This window comes from Lethenteron reissneri, chromosome 52 (genome assembly GCF_015708825.2).
Source record: "Lethenteron reissneri isolate LAM-NWPU_2019-01 chromosome 52, ASM1570882v1, whole genome shotgun sequence".
Classification (NCBI taxonomy): Eukaryota; Metazoa; Chordata; class Hyperoartia; order Petromyzontiformes; family Petromyzontidae; genus Lethenteron; species Lethenteron reissneri.
The window spans coordinates 577,023-604,220 of NC_083830.1; positions in this window are offsets into that span (position 1 = coordinate 577,023).

Consider the following 27,198-nt stretch of genomic DNA (forward strand, 5'->3'; position numbering starts at 1 on the left):
TTAAATCGAAATTTAAGTCGTCTTCTCTCTCTCACTCTTTACACGCTCTCTCTCTCTCTCTCGCTCTCCTGCCTCTTCTCAATGCCTCTCCTCCGAACATTCGCGCAGTCCGTCCATCCCCTCCTCGCCTCGCCCGCGCTCCCCATCAATTCCCCAGGAGGCCCCCCGCCGCATTTATCAATTGCGTTGCGCGCGTCGCAGTCTGCACGAGTTGGTGCGCGCGTACGCACGCACGCGGTACGTGCGGGTATGAATGGGTCGCCGCGTTGCCGATTGTTGTGCTGTACTGCCAATATCATTGGGTCGGGTCCCTCACGAAAACTGTGGGGGGGCCTTTGGGGGGAATTTGGCAGCCGCGTTACGTTCAGAATCACAATCTACTTACTCCGTGGGAGGAATCCGATGATCTTTGAAGCTCTTTTTCACATGTCCAGTAGCGGCGGATCAGAACGACAAACAGTACAAAACCCACGACAGTGGTGCAAAGTATAGGAAAGGTAAGCACATCACTTAAAAATACACACAGATAAAACTAAACTTTATATATATTTGTTTAATCTTACCAGGTAAAGCCCACTGAACAGTTAATTTATTTTTCAGAAGCGACTTGGCCACACAAATGATAGCTCAACAAAGTGGTTTATCGTGTGGATATGTATAGCAGCTAAATAATCTAAATTCATGTTGATTCGCAACGTGGTGGGAAAACCCAGGGGACACGGAGAAATACATCTACGCGACCACGGGGAGAGAGAGAGACAGATAGACACACAAACTCCAATATACAGCAGCAGGCGTCAGGGTCGGGATCGAACCCCCGACCTCCTGTATACCAGGCGAGGTGGTTAACATCTCCTAGCCACCGTGATGATGATGAGAGAGAGAGACATACAAACTCCAAATATACCGCAGCAGGCGTCAGAGTCGAGATGGAACCCACGACCTCCTGTATACCAGGCGAGGTAGTTAACATTTCACCACCGTGGTGCCCCCTAAATAAATAAACATATCAGGTGATGCTATCAGTATCGCACTGATGAGTCCTGATCCCGGTGAAACCAGCTTAGAGTCGTGCCCTTCATCTCACTGCTGCCTGCCCGTTGGCACAGTCGCATTCTCTCAACCGTTCGAGTTGACGGGGTTCGAGACGACAGTTCCTTCGAAGTGGTGGTGTGGAAAAGGCTGAGAGCTCGCCTTCAGGCAGTGCTGCACACTTCGGCGTGCGACGTCCAGTCACTAAGTGGGGGCAGCATTCTCCTGCAATCTAGACAAGAAGCCATCATCATCATCGCCATCATCAAACTCAACATCATCATCATTGGCCTCATCATCATCAGCAGTAGCATCATCATCATCATCATCTAATGGTGAGATCATCATTTGTCATGATGCTATCTATACACGAACATCATCATCATCATCATCAAACTCAACATCATCATCATTGGCCTCATCATCATCCGCAGTAACACAATCATCATCATTATCATCATCTAATGGTGAGATCATCATTTTTCATGAGATGATCATCAGATTCATCACCATCATCACTATAATCAGTCAATAGATCATCATCAATTCATCAACATCTTTAATAAATTAATCAATATTCTGCTATTATCATCATCATCATCACCACCGCAAAAATCATCAAAACTTAATGATCATGATCACCATCGGCATCTGATCTCCGATCATAATGCCACCATTGTCATAATCATCATCACCCTGGATATACTGGTCCCTGCCATGTGAACGTAGAATTTCCACCACCAACTCAGGGACCGCGTTAACTTGGGAAAAGCCTCACCAGGTCTCCAGAATCATTTCCAAGAGGGTCCTGCTTTGAGATGTTTGGCCAATTCCGCAACGAGTCTGGTCCCCGCGTTCGGACGACATCTGAAGGACCCCCCCGAGAAAATCCGTGCCACGTGACGGGTTTCCACTTCAAAGCAAACGCCAAACTGATGGACATCTCATTGTGACGTGTAAAAAATGTACCCACAAATGATAATAATAATTAAACGACGGTTTCATGAAGCGTCGTTCATGTTAACTGCATCTCACAGCTCTCTGCAGTAATGATATACACAATCACATACGGGATTTGTTGTTAAAAAAATGTCAGCATTTTGTAAATGAACCGGCGGCCGGATGTCTTCTCACGCCGTGTCAATTGTCAGAGCAGTTTGACCATTAATTCGAGATTTGAAGCGTTCGTGACTGCAAGGTTTTTTCGGTAAAGTCACGTAGGTAAAAAATTAAAATTAATAAAAGTAAATAAAAATAAAATAAAAATCACGACGTTTTGAAGGCAACACAAGCTTCCGTCTTCAGGTGGAAGCGTCACAGCACGATAGCTGTATCAAGTGAGAGAAATTCCAAGAAACAGTATTTGTATATATAGTGGTTGAGGGTGGGAGGAGCCAAGGTAGGCCTTGTGAGGTTTGGTGCGGCTGAAGCACGCTGTTAGTTTGACCATACTTCACCACGCAGGTCAAGAGTGACACGGATGTCGCTCGCCGCTGATGCTCGCCGTGGCCGGGAATTGAACTCGGGTTGACCGAGTTCAGAGTGCGGATCAGTGACCCGCTGCACCGCCACCGCTCGTTGTGCAGTCACCGCATCATCGCGCGCTTTCAGATGCGCTTCTGCGGCCGTCTGGAACGCTCTTCCGTTCCGATATCAGGAAGCCAATGGGAGCTATGATGCACTTTTATATAATCTAGATTGAAAATGCATTTCTTGAGAACTGCTTTTTGCAATTCGTTTGTTATACCTTACCCCCCGCACCTCCGAGTAGCATTGTTGGCTACGTACGGTGCGAAAGAAGTTCAACATGCGGTACATACGCACAAGTAAAATCATCACCAACGTTCTCAGCCAAATCAAGCTACACAAGTAGCTTGATTTGGGGGGGCGCAAGGCAGACAGAGAGACACACAACAAGAGAGCGAGCGAGACAGACACAGAGAGAGAAAGCGAGACAGACACACAGAGAGACAGAAGCGGGGGGGGGGGGGGGGCGCAAGGCAGACAGAGAGACACACAACAAGAGAGCGAGCGAGACAGACACAGAGAGAAGGCGAGACAGACACACAGAGAGACAGAAGCGGGTGGGGGGGGGGGCGAAAGGCAGACAGAGAGACACACAACAAGAGAGCGAGCGAGATAGACACAGAGAGAGAAGGCGAGACAGACACACAGAGAGACAGAAGCGGGTGGGGGGGGGGGGGGCGCAAGGCAGACAGAGAGCCACACAACAAGAGAGCGAGCGAGACAGACACACAGAGAGACAGAGAGGGCAGGGGCGAGGGCTGTAGACCAGCAGCAGCAGGTCCGTCCGTCCACGCGTCACTCAGGGCGAGGCACGGCGCATTGACAAATCATTGATTTCCGCTGAGAGATGAAACGCACGCTTCTGGCCAATAATAATAATACCGAGAATCCCGGCAACGTGGCCCAGAGTTCTCCTCTCCTCTCTCTTCTCTCTCGCTCTCTCTCGCTCGCGCGGGGTGGACTCCCTTGTGGCGCGAGAGGGCTTATGCGATCCGGACCGAAATGAAGAGCTGCCAGCTTTTTGGGAGAATTGAATTGCTTTTCTTTGTCATCGTAGATGTCATCATCGTCGTCGTAGTCGTCATCATCCTCGTCATCATCATCGTCCTCGTCATCTTCATCATCATTATCACCACTGCCAACATCACGAACGCCATCACCACCCCTATCATCATGACCTTTAAGCGACTGTTGGGGAAAGTGGCATTATCGTCAATTCCCCACCATCATCTCTACCACCATCACCTCCACCACCATCACCTCTACCACTATCACCTCCACCACCATCACCTCCACCACCATCACCTCGACCATCACCTCCACCACCATCACCTCCACCACCATCACCTCCACCACCATCACCTCCACCACCATCACCTCCACCACCATCACCTCCACCACCATCACCTCCACCACTATCACCTCCACCACCATCACCTCCACCACCATCACCTCCACCACCATCACCTCCACCACCATCACCTCCACCACCATCACCTCCACCACCATCACCTCCACCACTATCACCTCCACCACCATCACCTCCACCACCATCACCTCCACCACCATCACCTCTACCACCATCACCTCGACCATCACCTCCACCACCACCATCACCACCACCATCAACACGAGTGCACCACCACTCGCAGCACCAACATCACCACACCAACATTACCAACCACGACCACCACCACCATCACCACCACCATCAACACGAGTGCACCACCACTCGCAGCACCAACATCACCACACCACCACGACCACCACCACGACCACCACCACGACCACCACCACGACCACCACCGCGACCATCACCGCGACCACCACCGCGACCACCACCACGACCACCACCGCGACCACCACCACGACCACCACCACGACCACCACCACGACCACAACCACGACCACCACCACGACCACCACCACGACCACCACCGCGACCACCACCGCGACCACCACCGCGACCACCACCACGACCACCACCACGACCACCACCACGACCACAACTACGACCACCACCACGACCACCACCACGACCACCACCGCGACCACCACCACGACCACCACCACGACCACCACCACGACCACCACCACCACCACCACCACGACCACCACCACCACCACGACCACCACCACGACCACCACCACGACCACCACCACGACCACCACTACCACCACCACCACCACGACCACCACCACGACCACCACTACCACCACCACGACCACGACCACCACCACGACCACCACCACGACCCACCACCACCACGACCACCACCACGACCACCACCACGACCACCACCACGACCACGACCACCACCACCACGACCACGACCACCACACGACCACCACCACCACGACCACCACCACGACCCACCACCACCACCACGACCACCACCACGACCACCACCACGACCACCACCACGACCACCACCGCTATTCAAATCGTGATCCACCAACCCCATAGCGTCATCTCTGCATCTCGCCAAGGAGCAAGAATCATCACGCTAACTACGATCTCATCCTCACAGCGGCGGCTTTTGGCCGGACATCGAACAAAGGCGGCGGTCACCGCACCACCACGCGCGGCGCTCTCAGACGCGCTTCTGCGGCCGTCTGGATGATGACGATGGTGGCGATGATGGCGATGATGGCGATGGTGACGATGATGACGATGATGATGATGGTGGCTATGATGGCGATGATGGCGATGGTGACGATGATGACGATGGTGACGATAGTGACGATGATGACGATGATGACGATAGTGATGATGGTGACGATGATGACGATGATGACGATGGTGGCGATGGTGACGATGGTGGCGATGATGACGATGGTGACGATGGTGGCGATGATGACGATGGTGGCGATGATGACGATGATGACGATGGTGATGATGATGACGATGGTGGCGATGATGACGATGATGACGATGGTGGCGATGATGACGATGGTGGCTCTCTGGTTTTAGTGATGGAGGGAGGACGATGAGGCACCGCTGGGCGGCGAGATTGGCCGCGTTCAGAGAGACAGGCTAGGCAGGGCGCTCTGGAGTTTGAACTCTAAAACTAAACCTGCTGGGAGAGAATGGCGAGCACGGAGAGAGAGATATTAAAACAAACTAGACGGAGATAATTTATTTAAACAAACAAATGGCGCTTCAGCCGAGACATTCAAAAGTAAAACAAATGTCAACACTTGAAACCAGGGCGATGCTTTTCAGAGTAAATAAATAGAAGAGGGGAAAATAAATAAACTAAACCAAGTTTTTATTTTATTTACCGGTGAGCTCTAGAGCTCTTTTATCAGAAGCGATCTCATCGCAAATGATAGCCCAGTGAAGTGGCTTTTCACGTATAGCAGTCAAATATTCTAAACGCATGTCGATTCTAAATGCGGAGGAAAAAATACGGAGGAATCATTGAAAAATCCACGCGACCATGGAGAGAGAGAGAGAAGACACGCAAGCTCCAAATATACAGGATTGAGGGTCAGAGTCGGGATGAAACTCACGACCTCCTGTATACCGGCGAGGTATTTAACATCTCCTAGCCACTACGGTGCCCCACACACGACTGCTGGCTTCTCCTCCAACTTATCCCAAAACTTTTGGTCAGCGTGGAAGACTTCATTAACGTGGAGGGCAAAACCCCCGGCTTAGCAGAGGGGAAGATACAACAACAACCGCCATTCGCCACTAAGTGGCGGTGACGTCACCACGACGCTTGTGCCAGGCCATGTGCACCTTGAGGCCACGTGAAGTGTCGAACGCCCGCTGGCAGGAGGTCACGGGGCAGACCCAGCAGGTGCCACTGGTCGACTGACTGAGACGACCGAGATGACTGAGACGACTGGCTGAGATGTCATCTCGGTCATCTCAGAGGGTAGGATACACACCGACTCACACACACACACAGAATGACAAGGCAGACGGTTGGGGCGAGTGCTGTTAGCACACGAGGCGATCGTAAGCAAGCGGTGTCTCCGCAGTGGCGACGTTAACACAGCGCACCAGCTACTAATGTTAAGGCTAAGTCGACCTAGACAAGCCCTGGCACAGACAATCATCGCTGGGTGTTGTGACCGTGAACAGGGAGTCGAACTCGGGCGGCCGGGGTTCGTGGCGCAGCGTTCGACGGCATTGGCGCACACTCAGGGTGCGCGCGCGCGCGCCTCATTGCCGCCTGCAGCATGAATCTTTAATTAAGAGCGGGGTTAACAGAGTGGAAGCCCCGGCAGTTATTTATAGGCGCCACGAGCGCCAGGAGGGGATTTGAAAGAGACACCAAAAATATTAGACACGTGTTCGAGACACGGCCGGAGCGCTGTGCAAACAACTTCACGCGGCCCTGATGTCATACATCAACATCCACAAAAACAAAGGTGCCCGCCGCGTAGACTTCGCATGCTGCTGGGGCAAGTGCTGCGAGCGAGTAGCAGCACCTATCCAGGCCGCCAAGGCACACGAGGGGGTGGGTGGCCAGCACCATGCCCGGCCGCCTTTGTCTCCCCTTGTGGCGATGTTTACACAGTACCGAGTACTCATTTGCGGCTGAGTAGACCTAGGCGAGGCCCAGCACCGGTTCAGATAATCGTCACCGGTGTTAGCTGTGGTGGTTCGTAGCGCAGCGCGCTAACCACTGCGCCACCGCTCGCAGAACCATAAATATCGACACAGACATAACACGCATCTCGTACACAGACTGGGTGAGGGAGTGGGGTGAGGAAGTGGGGTGAGGAAGTGGGTGAGTGAAAGAATGGGTGAGTGAGTGGGTGAGTGAAAGAATGGGTGAGACTGATAGCGGGTGAGTGAGCGGGTGAGTGGGTGAGTGAGTGGGTGAGTGGGTGAGTGGGTGAGTGAGTGAGTGGGTGAGACTGAGAGCGAGTGAGTGGGTGAGTGAGCGAGTGAGTGGGTGAGTGAGTGGGTGAGACTGAGAGCGGATGAGTGAGTGGCTGAGAACAAAGTACAGGAAGAGTAGGCCAAATACCTTCTGCAGGGTCTAGACTAATCGGCTATTTTACTTGGAGCTCTTGAGAGAGAGAGAGATGGCACTCTCTGGACTCCAGATGGGCGCGCTCCCTCTCCCTCTCGAGTTCCCTGTGCGTTGAAGTCTCCCCCTCTCGACACCCACCCCCCACTCCCCTTCTGCCAGCAGTGTCAAGCGAGCGCCGTTGCGGGGCTGCGCCTGGCGAGACGAGGCCGAGGTCGCACCGAGGGGGCGCTAATTTGCGAGAGGGGTCCCCATGCATTATTGACGGTGTGGCTACTTGGGGACAAGGCTAAGGGGCTCCTAATGAAAGGCGTTCATCTCGTCCTACCCGGCCAAGGCAGCAAGCGAGCCCACACACACACGCACACACAGACACCACCACCACGATCAGACACACCACCAAATATAAAGAGCCCCGTATAGCCTGTGAATGACTGTTGGGGCAAGTGTTCTTAGCGAGTAGCACCTACGAAGGCCGGCACGGCACACGAGCGGGTTGGTGGCGAACGCCAAGCCCGGCCGCCTTTGTCTCCCCAGTGGTGATGTTTACACATCGCATCGGCTACTCATTTGAGGCTGAGTCGACTTAAGGGAGGTAACAGGACCGGTTGAAATAATCGTCACTGGTGTTGGTGGCCGTGAACGGAAATCGAACTCGGATCGCCGGGTTCGTAGCGCAGCGCGCTAACCACTACGCCACCGCTCCCCACAGATTCACAACAACACCCACCACCACCACTGCCACCGCTATTATCAGCATCATTATATCATCACAGGACCAATTTCGCCTCCACAGCTATCATCATCATCATCATTGTCATCAACAGCAGCAAGAACAGCATCAGCAGAACGATCATCATCAGCCACAACATCGCCAAATTGACTGGTAGGCACGTGCACGCTATAGTGCGGTACATGTGCCATGAATGAGGGCCATTGCCCGAAACGTCGTCTATTATTTATATATATATGAACCATACATTCCCGTTGAGTGCCACAGCGTTATTGATGGACGCGTTGTGTGTGTTGTTATTTTGCAAGGTAAGCAGGGTAAGTCTGTGACGACACGGGGAGATATTCCCAGCAGCAGCAGCAGCCACCCAGAATCCACCCCCCCCTAATCCCCTCCCCCCTGTCCCCCCCATCCCCCCCGCCCTCCTCCCCCTCGTGTCGTTTTAATTACGCGATTCTTCAAGCACAAAGGCCGCACGCTAATGACCCTAACCAAGCGAGCGATTGGGTTAATTGAGCGCAACGACTCGGGGCGAATTGCGCTGCGGTAAGCGGAGAGCGCGAGAGAGAGAGGGAGAGAGGGAGATCTGCAGAAGCGATATTGCTGCGTCGTCACCATCGTAATAACTGGCACCACCACCTCCACCATCATCGCAATCATCATCATCATTCATCGCCGCCATCTCCTCCATCATCATCAACATCATCAGTCGCCGCCACTTCCTCCATCATCATCGTAATCATCATCATAATCATCATCATCATCGTAATCACCATAATCATCCATGGCCTCCACCTCCATCATCATCATAGTCATTATCATCGTAATAACCATCACCATAATCACTATCATCATCTATCGCCACCACCTCCATCATCATCATCATCGACCGACGGCGCGTTCTCTGTTCTATTCCTCACCACGGCTATCGTCGTCAGTGCACGGCGAGCGAGATTTCATCCTGTCCTGGGACGCGCACGGGTCGACTCAGCCTTAAACCACTTTTCTAACGCAGCGTCGATGAAGGCGGCCAGGCGTGGTGCTAACAGCGCTTGCCCCAGCAGCCCGTTGAAAGCTACACGGGGGATCTTTGCTTTGTCCTTTGTCTTGTACATACGTGTGCGTGTTTGTGCGTGCGTGTGTAAGTCTCAATAATAAAGTCGTGCAGGGTAACCACGAGTGCAGGACTTTTTTGCGTGTCTCGCGTTGCCGCCCGCCCCCCCCTCACCTACCGATTATCCCGCGTTGGCTACGTACGGTGCGAAAGAAATCCCACGTACGTACACACAACGTACGCAAAGTCTCGCAGGCCTGCAACTGCCCGCGAACGCCGCTGCCAGTGGAAGGGCTCTCTCCGCTCAGCGGAAGCTCTTGCCTGCTATCCTGGAGGGGCGTCGTAAAGAGGTGGGAAGAAACCCACCCACACCGTGCCCCAGCACGCAGGAGAGCGGCGTGGTGGTGGAGGTCGGGGAGGGGAGAGGAACTTCACGAGACTCCCACCGCCATCTCTCGTCTCGGCCGCAGAGTCGAGAGCTCGCAGCCGTAGAGCCACGGCGAGCTGAGACACACAAGGGGAGTGAAATGAAACGGCCGAGAGATACAAAGACAAAGATCCCCCCATATAGCCTGTAACAGACTGTTAGCGAGCACCTATAAAGGCCGGCACGGCACACGAGCGGGTGGGTGGCCAACACCACGCTCGGCCGCCTTTGTCTCCCTAGCGGCGATGTCTAAACATCGCACCAGGTACTCATTTGAGGCTGAGTCGACCTAGGGGAGGCCCGGGATCGGTTCAGATAATCGTCACTGGAGTTGGCCGTGAGCGGGAATCGAACCCGGGTCGCTGGGTTCGTAGCGCAGTGTAGCGCTAACCACTACACTACCGCTCCCCACACACGCACACACGCACACGTGCACACACACGTGCACACACGGACGCGCGCGTATTAAATAAATAGCCACAACCCCATCTCGGCACATGAAAGTCGCTTGTAATCCTGATATTTCACCAAAATGCAAAAAATAATAATAATATATTGTATTTTAAAGGCGATGCAGCCTTTAAAATACAAAAAAATAAAATATTCATAAAAGCCTGACCACATGTAACCGCATAGATGTTGGCAAATCGTCAGCCTCCATCCCCCCCCCCCCCAAACTCTTCCCCCACAAAGGTGTTGATGTTTAAAAAAAATTATATAAATTTTGTTATATATAAATATATAAAAATTGTGGATCTTCTATTCTCGTATTCATGTGCTGGGAGTTGTTAACTCTTTCCTTGGGATTGACGATTGGCAGGTGGGTGGGGGGCGAGGGCAAACGTGGCTAGCAAGTTTCTAAATATATTTAATATTTATTACGGTTTTTAAAGTCGAGTTCAAAGCGTTGGTTATGCATCAGCCTCTGTCCGTCCACCGTCCGTAACGTGGCGTGCGACAACTCGCGCGCTATGAAATGGAAACTTTTAAGTTTAGAGTCGTGTCGCTGTTGGCGACTTTACATCACACCTTGAAGACAGAGAGAGAGAGAGAGAACTCGGGCACGTTGTATGAACGTTTTTTCTAAAACATTTAAAATTCAACCAAGCAAAAATAGAGATCAAATCAGCGCTAAAAGGATACATTACAAACGTCACGTGAACACGTGACGCTTGTCCCGTACGAGTCCGACCTGCGCTGCCTGCCACAGAGTTTCACGAGATTCTTACGAGGACGAACAGCGGGTCGCGTATGGTGGGGTAAAGTGTGGGTACACCCCCCCCCCGGTCCCCCGCGAGCGTGGAAGAGGAGGCCAAGGTTGCTGCCTGGAGGAGGCCCCTTGCGACTGCAACGAGCAGTCGTACGGCTGCCCCCGTTTGCCGCCTTTGATTTCCCCGCGCGGTGCATTGCGGGACAAGAGGAGTTTGAATTCTCACCCCCCCCCCCCCCATCGAAACTTCAACGTTCTCACCCACGACGTGGCCACAAAGACACAACAAAGGCAAAGATACACCCAAAATAGACAACACAGACCGTTGGGGCAAGTGCTGTTAGAGGGTCGTCCATAAATTACGTCACGCACCTAGGGGGGGGGGGTCAAACATCACACAGACACACACACAGACAGACACACAGACACACACACAGACAGACACGCAGACACACACATAGACACACACACAGACACACAGACACACACACAGACAGACACACAGCCACACACACAGACACACACACAGACACACACACAGACACACACACAGACACACAGACACACACACAGACACACACACAGACACACACACACAGACACACACACAGACACACACACAGACACACACAGACAGACACACACACAGACACACAGACACACAGACAGACACACACAGACACACAGACACACACAGACACACACAAAGACACACACAGACACACACAACACGAGCGTGTTCTACCCCACAGCCCAACTTCCTAAACGTATCAAAAGCAACGATGTCGACGTTCACCCCCTTTTTTATTTCGCGAATCGGTCGTTCAGACTCGTTCCGCTTCTGATGGGGAGCTAAACGGCCGCCTTGTACAGCAGCGCGTGTAATGTGTCTCGCGTGTGCACACATCACACACAGAGCGCCCGGACACAAGTGTAGTTTTTCTCTTTACATTTCGTTAGAACTGCTTTTCGTGTTTAGTTTGTTGGCCTTCAAAATACCCCCCCCCCACCTCTGCCCGCTCCTCCGATTAGCGCGGTTGGCTACGTACGGTGCGAAAGAAGTTCATCACACACACGTACACGCGCACATATTCGATGTCTGGATCCGGCTTAAAACTGGTTGGCACCTTTATAGACATCAATGCGCATTGCTCGTTTTGATGTGTAATGCACGGGGAAATAACCCAGCAGCGTACATTAAAAATGACACGTGTGCATGCATGTAAAGATGTATTTGAATATAATCTCAACAAGAGTAATTGTACTCTTTGGTTCTTTCGGTAAAGTCAGGAAGGTAGAAAAACTAAATAAATAAAAAATAATAAATCACGACGTTTCGATCGCAACACAAGCAGTGGAACTTCTCAGAATCAGAATATTTATTCACGCTGAAAGTAGTCATGGTGATGATTATGAATTGAACATCATCATCACAGGTTCAAATCCTGGTCAGGGGTCGCATCATTATCATCATAATGCATTTTAGGATCGTTAAAATAAGTGCCACTTTGTAGAAAGTGGGACTTGCTGGAATGACAAGCACCTGGCATGGGAATGGGGAGTTTCCACCGGTGGCTTAGGGTCAGTGGTGGACGAGGAGGACCGATCCATGTGAAGCAGAGAGAGTCTGAGCGGAATTCCTTGGAAGAGGCGCTGAGAGGAGGGGAACACCAATAGCACACACACAGCACATACACATACAGCACACACACACACAGGACATACACATACAGCACACACACACACAGCACTTACACATACAGCACACACACACACAGCACATACACATACAGCACACACACACACACAGCACATACACATACAGCACACACACACACAGCACATACACATACAGCACACACACACACAGCACATACACATACAGCACACACACACAACACAGCACACACACACAGCACATACACATACAGCACACACACAGCACACACACACAGCACATACAGCACACACACACACAGCACATACACATACAGCACACACACAGCACATACACATACAGCACACACACATACAGCACACACACAGCACATACACATACAGCACACACACAGCACACACACACAAGCACATACACATACAGCACACACACATACAGCACACACATACAGCACACACACAGCACATACACATACAGCACACACACATACAGCACACACACAGCACACACACATACAGCACACACACACAGCACATACACATACAGCACACACACATACAGCACACACACACAGCACATACACATACAGCACACACACATACAGCACCAACACAGCACACATACACATACAGCACACACACACAGCACAACACAGCACATACACAACACATACACAGCACATACACATACAGCACACACACAGCACATACACAGCACATACACATACAGCACACACACCAGCACATACACATACAGCACATACACATACAGCACACACACACAGCACATACACATACAGCACACACAGCACACACACATACAGCACACACACACAGCACATACAACATACAGCACACCACACAGCACATACACATACAGCACATACACATACAGCACACACACACAGCACATACACATACAGCACACACACATACAGCACACACACAGCACATACACATACAGCACACCACACACACAGCACATACACACAGCACACACACATACAGCACATACACACACAGCACATACACATACAGCACACACCACAGCACATACACATACAGCACAACACACACAGCACACACACAGCACATACACATACAGCACACACACAGCACATACACATACAGCACATACACATACAGCACACACACAGCACATACACATACAGCACACACACATACAGCACACACACATACAGCACACACACACAGCACACACACAGCACATACACACACAGCACATACACATACAGCACACACACAGCACATACACATACAGCACACACACACAGCACACACACACAGCACACACACATACAGCACACACACAGCACATACACATACAGCAACACACACAGCACACACACACAAACACACACACATACAGCACACACACACAGCACACACACAGCACATACACATACAGCACACACACATACAGCACACACACACAGCACACACACAGCACATACACATACAGCACACACACAGCACATACACATACAGCACACACACATACAGCACACACACATACAGCACACACACATACAGCACACACACATACAGCGCACACACATACATCACACACACATACAGCACACACAACACACACACATACAGCACACACACATACAGCACACACACATACAGCACACACACATACAGCACACACACACAACACACACACATACAGCGCACACACACACAGCACACACATATATCACACACACAGCACACACAGCACACACACATACAGCACACACACAACACACACACATATAGCACACACAGCACACACACACATACAGCACACACACACAGGACACACACATACATACAGCACACACACACAACACACACACATACAGCACACACACACAACACACACACATACAACACACACACACACATACAACACGCACACACATACAACACATACACAAGCCTCCAGTGGCTTCCCAATATCGGAACGGAAGGAGCGTTCCAGACGGCCGCAGAGGCGCACCTTGAAAGCGCGGCGCGATGCGAGTGGCCACCGCCGTCTTTGTTGGAGGGGCGAGCAAAAAGCCGCGGCTGCTGCTGCTGCCACTGCGAGGATGACGACTCGGAGTTCGCGTGATGATGATTGTGATGATGATGGTGATGATGATGGTGATGATGATGGTGATGATGATGGTGATGATGATGGTGATGAATGATCGTGATGATCGTGATGATGATGGTGATGATGATGATGATGGTGGTGATGATGATGGTGATGATGATGGTGATGATGATCGTGATGATGATGATGGTGATGATGATGATGATGATGGTGATGATGGTGGTGATGATGGTGATGATGATGGTGATGATGATCGTGATGATCGTGATGATGATGGTGATGATGATGGTGATTATGATAATGGTGATGATGATGGTGATGATGATGGGGATGATGGTGATGATGATGGTGATGATGACGGTGATGATGATGATGGTGATGATGATCGTGATGATCGTGATGATGATGGTGATGATGATGGTGATGATGATGATGGTGATGATGGTGGTGATGATGATGGTGATGATGATGGTGATGATGGTGATGATGATGGTGATGATGGTGATGATGGTGATGATCGTGATGATGGTGATGGTGATGATGATGGTGATGATGGTGATGATGATGATGATGGTGATGATGGTGATGATGATGGTGATGATGATGGTAATGATGATGATGGTGATGATGATGATGGTGGTGATGATGATGGTGATGATGATCGTGATGATCGTGATGATGATGATGATCGTGATGATGATGGTGATGATGATGATGATGGTGAAGATGATGATGGTGATGATGATGGTGACGATGATCGTGATGATGGTGATGGTGATTATGATGATGGTGATGATGATGGTGATGATGGTGATGATGATGGTGATGATGGTGATGATCGTGATGATGGTGATGGTGATGATGATGGTGATGATGGTGATGATGATGGTGATGATGATGGTGATGATGGTGATGATGATGGTGATGATGATGGTGATGATGATGATGATGGTGATGATGATGGTGATGATGATGATGATGGTGATGATGATGATGGTGGTGATGATGATGGTGATGATGATCGTGATGATCGTGATGATGATGATGATCGTGATGATGATGGTGATGATGATGATGATGGTGAAGATGATGATGGTGATGATGATGGTGACGATGATCGTGATGATGGTGATTATGATGATGGTGATGATGGTGATGGTGATGATGATGATGGTGATGATGATGGTGACGATGATCGTGATGATGGTGATGGTGATTATGATGATGGTGATAATGATGATGATTATGATGATGATGATCGTGATGCTGATGATGATGGTGACGATGGTGGTTTCTCTAGCTCCTTCGCCGAGGTGATCGAGCCGCGTCAAACCGAGACCCCTGAAGCTCGGGTGACGTCCACAGCAGGGCGCTTCGTCTTTCCCAGGTGACCTGGGAGATCATTCCACACCCGGCAGATCGCGCGCGTCGTTGCTTGCGAGGTTATTTTTTATTTCAGCGACGCGGCTTGTTTTGTTTTACGCGGTGACTTTCGCGTAGTTCTTTCGAGCGCCAGATGCGTGGGGAAAAAAACACAAAAACTACGTGATGAATGAAAGAAATGAACACACGCGCGTGCCGATGTTTTGCGGGAGCGGTCGTCAGACCCACGTAGCCACAGAGCCACGCAAGTCAAGTGCCGAACGAGTTCAGTTTTGACCGGCGAGCGACCCAGGAAGATAATTCCCACGCCCGGCACACCACATCCAGTATGGCTCGCGCGTCAATTGCCGCGGCTACTGCTCGCCACGCGCCACCTACTCCTGTTCGATACGCGGCCAGGAATATCTCGAGTGAGAAGTTGTTGAGCCATGCCTCCTCCGTCGAATGTCTTCCGTGGAGAGGCACCCGTGATGGGAGTCGAACTCTACGTGTCCCCAGGTTGGGGTAAGACTGAGACTGCCCCGGGTCTATCGCGATTGAAGAGGTCGGAACGAGATACGGGGCGCGGAGTGGGTCCGCGGATTTGATTTCCAGAAGCTTTTAGCTGCTGTTCAGTGTCATGGAGAGCGTATCCCATCGCGGGTATAACCCGAACTAGCACCACCACCAGCTTCACGGGTGCAACCACCACCATCAGCTACCAGCCACCACCACCACCACGGATGCCACCACTACCACCACTATCAGCCATCAGCCACCACCACCACCACAATCCACTACCACCACCACCACCAGCCACCACCACAAGCCACCACCACCACTCTAAGCCACTACCACCACCACTATCCACTACCACCACCAGCCACCACCACAAGCCACGACCACCACCACCACCACCACCACAATCCAATACCACAGCCCGCGTCCAGGCTGAACCCGACACATCAAGCGCAGTGGCCCTTTGTCAATCCACCGCCGGCGGAAGACCTCCACCGCCCCCCCCAACACCCCGTCCGGCTCGCGTGGTTGTCGAGACCATACTTCACCAAGTTGGTCGGCGTGGCTTGATGGCCGGTGGGCAGGGCCCCGCGTGGCGCTGATCGCCGCATCTCCCCCACGGGGTCACGCAGCGTCCCCCACGGGGTCACGCAGCGGGGCTGAGTCGCGCTGGCCACGCGCACACACGGCGCGCCTGCTCCACGTCTGCAGCAGCAACAGGAGCAGCAGCAGCAGCAACAGCAACATCAGCAGGAGCAGGAGCAGCAGCAGGAGCAGCAGTAGCAGCAGCAGTAGTAGTAGCAGCAGCAGTAGTAGCAGCAGTAGTAGCAGCAGTAGCAGCAGTAGCAGGAGCAGCAGCAGGAGCAGCAGGAGCAGCAGCAGCAGGAGCAGCAGTAGCAGTAGCAGCAGGAGCAGCAGCAGCAGGAGCAGCCCTCCACTGACGCTCTGGGTGTGTGTTGTCTGTGTTGTGTGTGTTGTGTGTGGTGTGTGTGTTGTATGTGTGTGGTGTGTGTGTTTGTCTGTGTTGTGTGTGTTGTATGTGCGTGTTGTATGTGTGTGTGGTGTGTGTGTGTGTTGTATGTGTGTGTGGTGTGTGTGTGTTGTATGTGTGTGGTGTGTGTGTGTTGTATGTGTGTGTGTTGTGTGTGTGTGTTGTGTGTGTGTTGCATATGTGTGTGTGTTGTATGCATATTACGTGTTGTGTGTGTGTGTTGAATGTGTGTATGTGGGGAGCGGTAGTGTAGCGGTTAGCACGCTGCGCTACGAACCCGGCGACCCGAGTTCGATTCCCGCTCACAGACAACACCGGTGACGATTATCAGAACCGATCCTGGGCGTCCCCTGGGTCGACTCAGCCTGAAATGAGTACCTGGTGCGGTGTGTACTGGGGAGATAAATGCAGCCGGGCGTGGTGTTGGCCACCCACCCCCTCGTGTGCTGTGCCGGCCTTCATAGGTGCTCGCTAACAGCACTTGCCCCAACAGTGTTTTCAAGCTATACGGGATACCTTTGCCTTTGTGATACGAGCGTGTAGGACATTTCAACAGGACAGCAGCATGCGCGACCTGGGTTTGACACCAGGCCAAGGTGCCCAACCACGACCATAACCCGACTTTGTCCATTGACCTGCTCTGATCGAGCAGAGTGTTTACTTTAGCCTGGGTCTCCACCACCGTCGGATTAGTTTAAACAAACAAAAATGCATATATAAAAAAAATCATAATCTTATAATCTCATGGTTAAACAAGAAAAAAATATATAACGCCGTGCAAAGAACGTGCCTCTCCATCACCACCATGACCACCACCACCACCACCAAAGACAAAGATCCCCCGTATAGCCTGAGCAGACTGTTGGGGCAAGTGCTGTTAGCGAGCACCGATGAAGATCGGTGCGGCACACGAGGGGGGTAGGTGGCCAACACCACGCCCGGCCGCCTTTGTCTCTCCACTGTCAATGTTTTTACACACCGCACCAGGTACTAATTTGAGTCGATCTAGGGGAGGCCCAAGACTGGTTCATATAATAGTCACTGGTGTTGGCCGTGAGTGGGAATCGAACTCGGTTCACCAGGTTCGTAGCGCTGTGCACTACCACCGCCACACACACACAGCCTACACACACCCCACACACACCCTACACACACACACCTTACACACACACCCTACATACACCCTACATATACCCTACACACACACACCCTACACACCCCCTACACACACACCCTACACACACACTACACACACACCCTACACACACACTACACACACACTACACACACACCCTACACACCCCCTACACACACACTACACACACACTACACACACACCCTACACACCCTACACACACACACCTTACACACACACACTACACACCCTACACACTCACCCTACACACACACACCCTACACACACACCCTACATACACACCCTACACACACCCTACACACACACACACCCTATAGACACACACACCCTACACACACCCTACACACACACTACACACACCTTACACACACAGCCTACACACACACACCTTACACACACACACTACACACCCTACACACACACACCCTACACACACACCTTACACACACAGCCTACACACACACACTACACACACACCCTACACACACACACACTACACACACCCTACACACACCCTACACACACACACCCTACACACACACCTTACACACACACCCTACACACACACACTACACACACACCCTACACACACACACACTACACACACCCTACACACACCCTACACACACACACCTTACACACACACACACTACACACCCTACACACACACACCCTACACACACACCTTACACACACAGCCTACACACACACACTACACACACACCCTACACACACACCCTACACACACACCCTACACACACACACTACACACACACCCTACACATATACACACACCCTACACACACACCCTACACACACACACCCTACACACACACACCCTACACACGCCGTCTGCAGCATTGTAATTGATTTTTAAATTTCAACGGGCGCTGCCTCTCTCCATCTTCCAGTCAAAGCCCAACCGCTGGGCTGTTGATCAAGAGCCAAAGAGGAGCCATCGCATCCATCAATTAGGAGGCAGAGGGGTGGTGGTGGTGGTGGGGGAGTAGGAGGAGGAAGGGAAGAGAGAGGGAGATCCTAGGATGGAATGGGATGAGATGAAGGAGCGGGTTGGGTGAGGGGAGGGGGTGCGGGGAGATGGGGTTGGTAGGGAGTGAGGGGGGGGGTCAGTCACAGGAAGCCCTGGGAGTGGTGATTGAGCCGATCCTGCGTTGGTAAACTGGGGGAGCCGAGTGATGAATGTGAGTCTCTTCTCGCCGCGTGAATGGCACTTTAACGCACCCCGCCATGCATATGCATCGCAGGCGTCGTCGCTATAAAGCACGACGGGGGGATGGAAATATGTACGCATGGAAATATCCGCACGCGAGCGGGTTTGGTGGGCCAGGGATAAATAAGTAAACGCCAGGCCGAAAGAGGAAGAGGATGAGGAGGAGGATGAGGACGTGGCAACGTGGAATCACGGACTTGCCCCCTTGGCCAGAGAAACATCAAACGGAAATCTTGCAAGCATGAGTAAATCTGTGCTCACGTAATGTGAGAATAGGCGAGAGAAAGAAAATCAGGTCGGGAGAAGGAGGTGGTGGAGGAGGTGGGGGGGGGGGGGTGCTGGGGGGGGGTTTGATGTAGAGCACGTGGCTCATACAGAAGGTCAAGAGGTCGTCACGGCCAATGCCGTTGATGCGACCTAGCGCCTCCATCGCGTCCTCCCCACTGCGAGGATCAAGCAGCTGCCACGCAATCGACACCCGGCCACCGAGTGAGGCTCCGTGAGGTCTCAACATCACCACCATTGCCATCACCACCACCATCACCGCCACCACCGCCATCATCACCACCACCATTGCCACCACCACCATTACCACCATTACCACCATCACCACCACCATCACCACCATCACCACCACCATCATCACCATTATTGCCACCACCACTACCATCACCATCACCACCATTACCACCATGGCCACCGTCACCACCACCACTACACCATCACACCACCGTCACCACCGTCACCACCATCACCACCACCACCACCGTCACCACCATCACTACCACCACCACAATCACTACCATCACCACCATGGCCACCGTCACCACCGCCACTACCATCACCACCATTACCACCACCATTACCACCACCATCATCACCGCCACCACCATCACCATCACCGCCACCAAAGTTGGAGGGCCCGAAGCAGGAACTGATTTAAGGGCCCCTCGATTTCAATTGATAACCTCCTCGCGAGGTGACAGAAGAGTGATGGACATTAGAGATGGAGTGAGGCAGCATAAATGTAGAGAAAATTAGTGAAGAGTGATGCAGACAACATAGCGATTAAATATATTAATTGGCTTATTAGATAGAAATGCAATATATTCATTGGCTTGTTAGATAGATATTCAATATATTCATTGGATTATTTGAGGTCAAGGATCGATTCAGACGATCATCACTGGTGCTTGGCCGTGAGCGGGAATCGAACTCGGGTGTCCAGGGTTCGTAGCGCAGCATAGCGCTAACCGCTACACTACCGCGCCCCACGCACACACGCGCACTCACACAGAGGCTTCGTTGTGCTATTTCAAGTGGCGTGAGTCTCAAATGTGTTCATGCCACAAAGGTCGAAGGTCAACCAAACAACATCGCCAGTGCCCTTTCACCGTTTTGATGGCCATTCTGGCTCCTTTGAGGGCACTATTTAATCAAATGTTTGAATCTGAACTATTTAAAATGTTTCATCATGGGACCTCCTTTGCCAGTACCAAAATATATTAATAGTAGTGTGCGCCTTTTGGCGTCATCTGGTCGAACACCATATGAGACTAGGCTCTAAAGAAAGCTGTCTCTGGTGTGGACCAATCAGTTTCAAAGACAATGCACAAATTATCAGAATATTTTTTTTGTTTGCATTTGACTGCAAGTATTCTGGTCAATGTAAGCATGATTCCTTGCAAAAGGTGTCAGTTTTGTTGCCAGAAATAGGGGGAAAAACCCTACTAGTATATTTTAAATGTTGTTATTTATTAATTTCCCTAGCTAAGGCCCACTCGCGCGCAACTAGAAGCGTCGACGCGGACAGGCAGAGAGGGCTCGTCAAACCGAGGTACCGTGTGTGCGTTTGAGCCCAGCCCGATACGGTCCCACTTCACATTGATTCATGATGGGATTTACAGCCCCTTCGCCAATCCATTCACTGGCCGAAGCCCTCCATGCGTCCGTGTTGGCAATGGGCACGTGGGGGGGGGGGGGGGGGTCGGCACGTGTGGCTCTGTAAGGAACGAGCTTTGTGATTCTTTTTTTCTCTCCATAATACAGGGGGGGGAGTGGGGTTAGATCGCGTAAATATATAAATGTTGTGTCGTTTAGCTCGCCACCACCACCCGACACAGCCAATTAGTGAGGTTTGTCACGTGAACAGAACGTGGCCAATTCGATACTCGTACAGCACATCGGTGTGTTGGAGAGCAAATCCACAACATTTACTGAAGCTAGTTGTAATTACTGGCGAAACGTCGTACTCAGATTGTAAATGTCGTGGCTTGGCTTTCAACACACCGGTGTTGCTGTACTAGTGACGAATTGGACACATTTTGTTTAAGTGACAAACCTTACTAATTAGCTGTGTCGGGTGGTGGCGGGTTTAACGACACATTTATACAGTTACACGATCTAACCCTCCCAAAAAAACTCTATTATGGATGATATTAATCGCGACAGCCCTACCACGTGTTAAACTTACTTTACTTGTTCTTGTTCATGAAGGAACCACTGCCGGTCTCGTATTCACCACGCGGCACTGCGGCTCTTCAAACTTCGAAGGGTCTTCGTTGTTGTTGAATGACCGAATTCGAGCAAAACAAAGCGTTTCTGCTTGTTATTTTCTCCTTTGCCGGCTCCTTCGCCACGGGAGTCGTGAGACCAAAGTTCAGCACCCCGGACAGCGCGGGGCTGGCGGAGATGTGAACCAGACGGCCTCGGATCGGCTCGCTTTGCTACTGAACCTGATGGCCTGGGTTCGGCTCGCTTTGCTACTGAACCAGATGGCCTGGGATCGGCTCGCTTTGCTATTGAACCAGATGGCCTGGGATCGGCTCGCTTTGCTATTGAACCAGATGGCCTGGGATTGGCTCGCTTTGCTACTGAACCAGATGGCCTGGGATCAGCTCGCTTTGGTACCGAACCTGATGGCCTGGGTTCGGCTCGCTTTGCTACTGAACCAGATGGCCTGGGATCGGCTCCTTTGCGACTGAACCAGATGGCCTGAGTTCGGCTCGCTTTGATACCGAACCTGATGGCCTGGGTTCGGCTCGTTTTGCTACTGAACCTGATGGCCTGGGATCGGCTCGCTTTGCTATTGAACCAGATGGCCTGGGTTCGGCTCGCTTTGCTACTGAACCAGATGGCCTGGTATCGGCTCGCTTTGCTACTGAACCAGATGGCCTGGGTTCGACTCGCTTTGCTACTGAACCAGATGGCCTGGGTTCGGCTCGCTTTGCTACTGAACCAGATGGCCTGGGATCGGCTCGCTTTGCTATTGAACCAGATGGCCTGGGTTCGGCTCGCTTTGCTACTGAACCAGATGGCCTGGGTTCGGCTCGCTTTGCTACTGAACCAGATGGCCTGGTTCGGCTCGCTTTGCTACTGAACCAGATGGCCTGGGTTCGGCTCGCTTTGCTATTGAACCAGATGGCCTGGGTTCGGCTCGCTTTGCTACTGAACCAGATGGCCTGGGTTCGGCTCGCTTTGCTATTGAACCAGATGGCCTGGGTTCGGCTCGCTTTGCTACTGAACCAGATGGCCTGGGATCGGCTCGCTTTGCTACTGAACCAATGGCCTGGGTTCGGCTCGCTTTGCTACTGAACCAGATGGCCTGGGTTCGCTCGCTTTGCTACTGAACCAGATGGCCTGGGTTCGCTCGCTTTGCTACTGAACCAGATGGCCTGGGATCGGCTCGCTTTGCTACTGAACCAGATGGCCTGGGATCGGCTCGCTTTGCTACTGAACCAGATGGCCTGGGTTCGGCTCGCTTTGCTATTGAACCAGATGGCCTGGGATCGGCTCGCTTGCTACTGAACCTGACTGCCTGAGTTAAAATCCCGCCCACGGCGAGTGATATCTGAACCGTGCCTGGGCTTCCCCTAGGCCGACTCAGCCTTAAATTAATAAAGGGGGCAGTGTGTGATCACCATCAGCGTGGTGCATAGCTCCAGCAACTCCGCGTGCGTTGCGTCCGGCCTTAGTAGGTGCTTGCCGACAGAACTCTTCCCAACAGTCTACAAGGCCTTACGCGGTACACAAAAAAATAAAGATCACCCCCGTATAGTCTTTACACAGTGCGCGCACAAACACGGCACAAGAAGGCGCGCACACACACTCTCTCCTGCTCCTGTGTGTATTGCGCTGTGTATAACACAGAAAGCCATCATAAGAACATTGCTTGGGTAAACTGAGCTTCAAGATCGCTCCCCTCCCACCCCCCCGCCCACCCCCAGCCGCTCCCCTCTTCTTCATGTCTCCCGCGTGTACCCCCCCTATCCATCTAACCCCACGCCCGTGCTCCCCCACCCAACCACCACTCTCTCTCTCTCTCCCATCTCCGATCCATGTCCAGCCACCCACCCACCCAGCCACCCACCCTCTCACCCTCTCGCCAGTTTAACGCGCGGGCCGAGGGGTTGATTGCCGTATTGGCAGTCGCAATTGCGAATCGATTTCAGGAGCCGTGCCCTTGCTCGTGGGATCACTGGCGAGGGCAGCCCTCCTCCCCACATCCTCCCTCCCTCCCTCCTCCTCCTCCCCTACCTCCTCCCTCCCCCACCTCCTCCCTCCTTCTCCTCCACCTCCCTCCCACCTCCTCCTCCTCCTCCTCCTCCTCCCTCCTCCCCACCCCTCCTCTCCCCACCTCCTCCTCCCCAACCTCCTCCATCTCTCCTCCCACCTCCACCTCCTCCCCACCCCCTCCTCTCTCCTCCCCACCTCCTCCTCCTCCTCCACCTCCTCCCCACATCCTCCTCCCCACCTCCTCCCACCTCCTCCTCTCCCCACCTCCTCCCCACCCCTCCCCACCTCCTCCCCACCCCTCCTCCTCCTCCACCTCCTCCCCACCCCCTCCTCTCTCCTCCCCACCTCCTCCCCACGTCCTCCTCCCCACCTCCTCCTCCCCACCTCCTCCCCACCCCCTCCTCCCCACCTCCTCCCCACCCCTCCTCCCCACCTCCTCCACCTCCTCCACACCCCCTCCCCCCTCCTCCTCTTCCAACTCCTCCTCCTTACCTCCTCTAACCCCTCCCCCAACTCCTCTTTCACCTCCTCCTCCACCTCCTCTTCCAACGTGACCTCCCCCTCCTCCTCCTCCTCCTCCTCCTCCCTTCTCCTCCTCTTCCACCTATCCAATTCCTCTCATCTCCCCCCCCCCCTGACTCCTCTACCTTGCTGCTGCTGCTGTTTATATGCCGACCTCTTCTTTTCATCCTTCTCCCGTCCGTCTTTTCCTCTCTTCTGCCTCTCTCCTCTTTCTCCCACCTCCATCGCCTCCAACCGCTCTCCCCACCCTCGAAAGCAACGGAGCAACTTCATGGGAGGAAGGGGGGAGGGGGAGATGGAGGGAGATGGGGGGGGGATGGGGGGGGGCTACAACGTTCTGTTAGCGAGCACCTATTAGGGCCGAGGGCACACGTGGGGTAGCTATCGAGTGTGTGATAGCTACACCACCGTGTCAAACCGCTCTCCTTAGCCGGAGAGCGTTTCACACTCTCCGGCTAAGGTGGTTGCTTATTCATGAGCTCCCACCGTCTGTCTGTAATGGGTGGAGGGGGGGGTTGGTGGTGTGGGTTTGCCGATCGGGGGGGGGGGGTTAGTTGTGGGTGGGGGGTCACGGTAACTAATCTAACGCTAAGTTGTGTGTGTGTGTATGCATCGTGGCGTCGTTCATCAGTAGTGTAACTAGCGTCGGGCAGCCAGGGGGTGGCTTAGCCCCCACCCCCCCCCCTCAAGGCTACGAGTTTGCGGGGGTCCCCTTGACAACCACCACGAGATTTGTTTTCACCAACTCCGCAAAAGAACACCACACACTTACAAATAAATGTCAATTATTATTATTATAAATTATTCATTTATTTGCATGAAATTCTGTCATTCGCGTTCCACGTTGTGTTTTAATTTACGTAGAGCGGTAATGTAAGACTGCAAAGAGGCGCTACTACTACTGCTGCTACGGAGGTGTTTGGTGGCTGCGTTTCACGACGACGTAACACCTCCACAGCGTGAGGTGATCGAGACCGTGACGCTTCACAACGACGACGTGACGCGTCACTATGACGTCGTGACGCGTCACGGGAGGTGCCATGATGAAGAAGATCCTCGAGGCGCGACCGTGCGAGGCCAATCACAATCCTGGGGGGCCCCACGTGACCGATTGCCGCACCCCCTAAGCTGATGATGTCGTTACACACCACTGATAATGTAGTTACTACACCACTGATAATGTAGTTACTACGCCACTGATAATGTAGTTACTACGCCACTGATAAGTAGTTACTACGCCACTGATAATGTAGTCACTACACCACTGATAATGTAGTCACTACCACTGATAATGTATCACTACACCACTGATAATGTAGTTACTACACCACTGATAATGTAGTCACTACGCCACTGATAATGTAGTTACTACACCACTGATAATGTAGTTACTACACCACTGAAATGTAGTACTACGCCACTGATAATGTAGTTACTACCCACTGATAATGTAGTTACTACGCCACTGATAATGTAGTCACTACACCACTGATAATGTAGTCACTACACCACTGATAATGTAGTCACTACACCACTGATAATGTAGTTACTACACCACTGATAATGTAGTCACTACCCACTGATAATGTAGTTACACCACTGATAATGTAGTTACTACGCCACTGATAATGTAGTTACTACGCCACTGATAATGTAGTTACTACGCCACTGATAATGTATCACTACACCACTGATATATGTAGTCACCACTGATAATGTAGTCACTACACCACTGATAATGTAGTTACTACACCACTGATTATGTATTACTACGCCACTGATAATGTAGTTACTACACCACTGATAATGTAGTCACTACACCACTGATAATGTAGTTACTACGCCACTGATAATGTAGTCACTACACCACTGATAATGTAGTTACTACCCACTGATAATGTAGTTACTACACCACTGATAATGTAGTTACTACACCACTGATAATGTAGTTACTACGTCACTGATAATGTAGTTACTACACCACTGATAATGTAGTCACTACGCCACTTATAATGTAGTTACTACACCACTGATTATGTATTACTACACCACTGATAATGTAGTTACTGCGCCACTGATAATGTAGTTACTACACCACTGATTATGTAGTTACTACACCACTGATTATGTAGTTACTACAC